This window comes from Giraffa tippelskirchi, chromosome 11 (assembly GCF_054371585.1).
Source record: "Giraffa tippelskirchi isolate mGirTip1 chromosome 11, T2T-mGirTip1v1.2.pri, whole genome shotgun sequence".
Taxonomy (NCBI): domain Eukaryota; kingdom Metazoa; phylum Chordata; class Mammalia; order Artiodactyla; family Giraffidae; genus Giraffa; species Giraffa tippelskirchi.
Window position 1 is genome coordinate 150,764,014 of NC_137285.1, and position 3,927 is coordinate 150,767,940.

Here is a 3,927-nt window from a genome sequence, read left to right on the forward strand (position 1 = left end):
GGGTCCGACGCTGCGGTTGCGGCCGAGAGCGCGAGTGCGGGTAGGGGGTGGGGGGCGCCGCGCGGGGAGCCCCGTGGGGGAGAGCGCGAGTGCGGGGGGGCGGGGCGCCCCGTGGGGGAGAGCGCGAGTGCGGGTGGGGGGTGGGGGGCGCCACGCGGGGAGCCCCGTCGGGGAGAGCGCGAGTGCGGGGGGGCGGGGCGCCCCGTGGGGGAGAGCGCGAGTGCGGGGCGCCGCGCGGGGAGCCCCCTTGGGGCCCATTCCTGCCTGTGGGCATCACACTCTGTCGGTGGATCCGGGCACACCCAGGCGGAAGTGGGTGTGCTTGACGCCACCGCGCCGGCTAGTAACTCAGCAGAGACATCCCCTTGAAGAAGCATCATCGTGGGAGGATAGAAAGAGCTGATAAAAAATCTGCTGGAAAGAAGAGGGGGAATATTACTGTGGAAAGTAATGATGGTACAGGTGCTCTTCTTGGTTGCAGGGAATTTGCAGTACATTTTGCAGTGAAGGAAGGACTGAGGAATAAACCAGGGTCGACTCTGAAATTTCCACATGGGAGGGACTCACAGAGATAGTTTGGTACAAAAGCATTGGAAGGGGACAGGTGTTGTCATGCCCACAGGGGCACCATCCTGAAGCTTGTTGGCTTATTGAGGGCTCGGATTCACAGTGTGAATGGGATCCACCTTAGTGCTTCTTTCCAAGTTATGTGACTAGTCTAAAATGTACACTGAAAAAATCTTTTCTGGAATCAAATAGTATTGCTAGGTAGTTAGAATAGGAAAAAGGAGTCCAGAATGGCGGTGGCCAAAAGACACGGAAGGGAAAAGCCCGCAAAGACAGAACAAAGGAGGGTCCGAGGACCAGAGTGAGGACCTCGGGGAGAACAAACAGGACTCCCTCCCGGCTAGCCCAGTTTACATAGGGCAGGCTCAGGCGGAGGAGAAAAAGCATATAAACAGAGGAGCCAAAACTGAGCCAGGGGCTTCTCTTCTCTCAGCCTCTTTAGGGTCCGCCCGCCCTCACACCTGGAGGATGTATTTTCCTTTCAATTCAGTTTAATCGCTCAGTCGTGTCAGACTCTTTGTGACCCCATGAGCTGCAGCACGCCAGGCCTCCCTGTCCATCACCAATTCCCGGAGCCCACGCAAACTCATGTCCATTGAGTCGGTGATGCCATTCAACCACCTCATCCTCTGTCGTCCTCTTCTTCTCCTGCCTTCAATCTTTCCCAGCATCAGGGTCTTTTCTAATGAGTCAGTTCTTCACATCAGGTGGCCAAAGTATTGGAGCTTCAGCTTCAGCATCAGTCCTTTGCATATGCTAGAAAAAGGAGTCTGAAGTTTCAGGGAAATGGGGACCTTGGAATGAATCTACTTTATACAGCAGTACATCCTAAGGACATTCTCTGGGGGGTTCCAGAGGTCACCACCTTCACCAGGGCATCAAGACACGCATGAAAGAGCTGCAGCACACTCCGGGGTTTGTGGTCACTGTCGTTTGTAAGCCAGCATGGCAGAGGTCAGTGTCGATGGACATGAGTGTGAGCAAGCTCTGGGAGCTGGTGATGGACAGGGAAGCCTGGCGTGCTGCAGTCCATGGGGTTGCAAAGAGTTGGACATGACGGGTGACTGAACTGAACTGAAAGGACGTTCTAATATGTTTGGTGCCATTAACTGCAAGCCAGGCACCAACTGATCCAGACTCATGAGTCACACCCAAGTGCCTGAGCTAACACATTAGTTTTAATTCGTGGGTGAGTACACACTTGCCAATGAATTTAACCCAGTGAATTCCTGTATTTCTGGAATGTTCCCCAGACTCTTGTCAGTACAAATCTATGCAGTCTAGAGGAAATTCCTTCAACTTAGTGAAATCTATAACCTAAACCTACACAAAATGTTATTCATTAAGAGGAAACTTGAGATTCATTTCTTCTAAGATTGGGAGAATCTAAAGATGTCCACGGTTGCTATTAATTATCACTGAACTGGTCAATGCTAAAAGCATAATAAGTGGCAATGTTTACTTTGAAAAGTCAATGCTATCTGCCAAATAAAGAACCCTATTAGAACTAAGAAAATAATTTATCTAGGCTTTCAGATCCAAAATCAACATACAATAACCAATACCATTTTTCTGCACCAGTTGTAGTCAACTACAAAATGTAATAAGAAGAAGGCCACATTCATAATAGTAAAAACTGAAAAGTACCCTGGGATTAATTTAACCAAATCTTTATAGAGAAAACTTTACTCCAGTAACAGACATAGAAGATGACTAAGTTTGGGATGAATGGAGAGACAGTTCATGCTCCTGGATAGGGGGAGCACTCAATATTTTATAGGTGTCAATTCTTCTAAAATTAATATATTAATCTGTTGAAAAATTTCAGCAGGATTTTTTAGAAGCTTGATAAATTAACTCTAAAATTTATACAAGGAATAAAAGTTCATGAGATTAACCTTTAAAAAGAGGAACTAGGAGGGGTAGACTTGCTTTATAAGTTATTAAGACATATATATTTTGGAACTTATATAATAAAGATAATGACAAAACTCAATGGCAAGGGGTGAACTGTTTAGTCCATACTGTTGGGAAAACCATCTCGCTAAACAAAGAAAAGTAAGCCTAGATCATTACCTATCATCACATATTAGGAGGGTTCTAGGCTGATGGGAGATTAACTGGGAAAGATAAAACTCTAAAGTGGATATTAATAGAAATGTAGGAGAATAGCAAGTGTCTTCCAGGTATGGAAAGAGTTCTGACACACAATTTTAAAATATTAACCATCTAGCAAATAATTGACGAATCTGATTCCATTAAAATACAGAGCAAAACTAAAAAGGTAATCACATACAGAAATGGCCAAAGTTATTGGTAATCAGAGACGTTGAAAAATAATGACATACAACACTTTGGACTAATAAGACTGTCAAAAATAGTAAAGCTGAATAGTTCTGTTGAAAAGGTTATGGAGTTTGGAATTTCTTATGCTTGGCTTGGTGGAAGTGTATGCTGTAGCAGCCTTTCTGGAAGAGCCCTGTGGCCTACTTAAGTAAACGAATATATATAATCTATTTAATTCACCCTTCTTCTGCTCATAGAGAATTTTCCATAAGAGAAGTAGGTATGAATGTACACTGTAGGGTTATGGGGAGGGAGCTAGAGGCTCCTTGAGGGTATTGATCATTGAGAGGATGAGTATGTAAAGGTGCGTATTATGGAGTAGTATTGGGATGTGCGAGTTGGATGTGAGAGTATGTATGGATGTGAGAGTTGGAACATGAAGAAGTCTGAACGCTGAATAATTGATGGTTGGATGGTATCACTGACTCAATGGACATGAGTTTGAGGAAGCTCCAGGAGACGGTGAAGGGCAGGGAAGCCTGGCATTCTGCAGCCCATGGGCTCACAAAGATCCAGACAAGGCCGAGCGACAATTGTATTTCCCTGGTGGCTCAGACAGTGAAGACTCTGTTTGCGATGAAAGAGACCCAGGTTCGATCCCCAGGTCCAAAAGATCCCCAGGAGAAGGGGATGGCTACACACTCCAGTATTCTTGCCTGGAGAATTCCATGGGCAGAGGAGCCTGGTGGGCTATAGTCCATGGGGTTGCAAAAGAGTTGGACACAACTGAGTGACTAACACTTTCACATACAATATTGTGAAATGGAGTCTAACATTGTGCGATGGAGTGTAAGAGACTGGGAGGGTGTGAAGGGGAGTGTAAGACTGTGTGAGGGTGTGCAGTGGAGTGTAAGAGTGTACAAGGGTGTGCAAGGGAATGCAAGAACATGTGAGAGTGTGTTAGAGCGTGTGATGGAGTGTATGAGTGTACAAGGGAGTGTAAGAGTGTGCAAGCGTGTCTAGGAGGTGGGGTCACGCTGGAGATTTTGAATATGCGGACCCAGATGCAGGGTC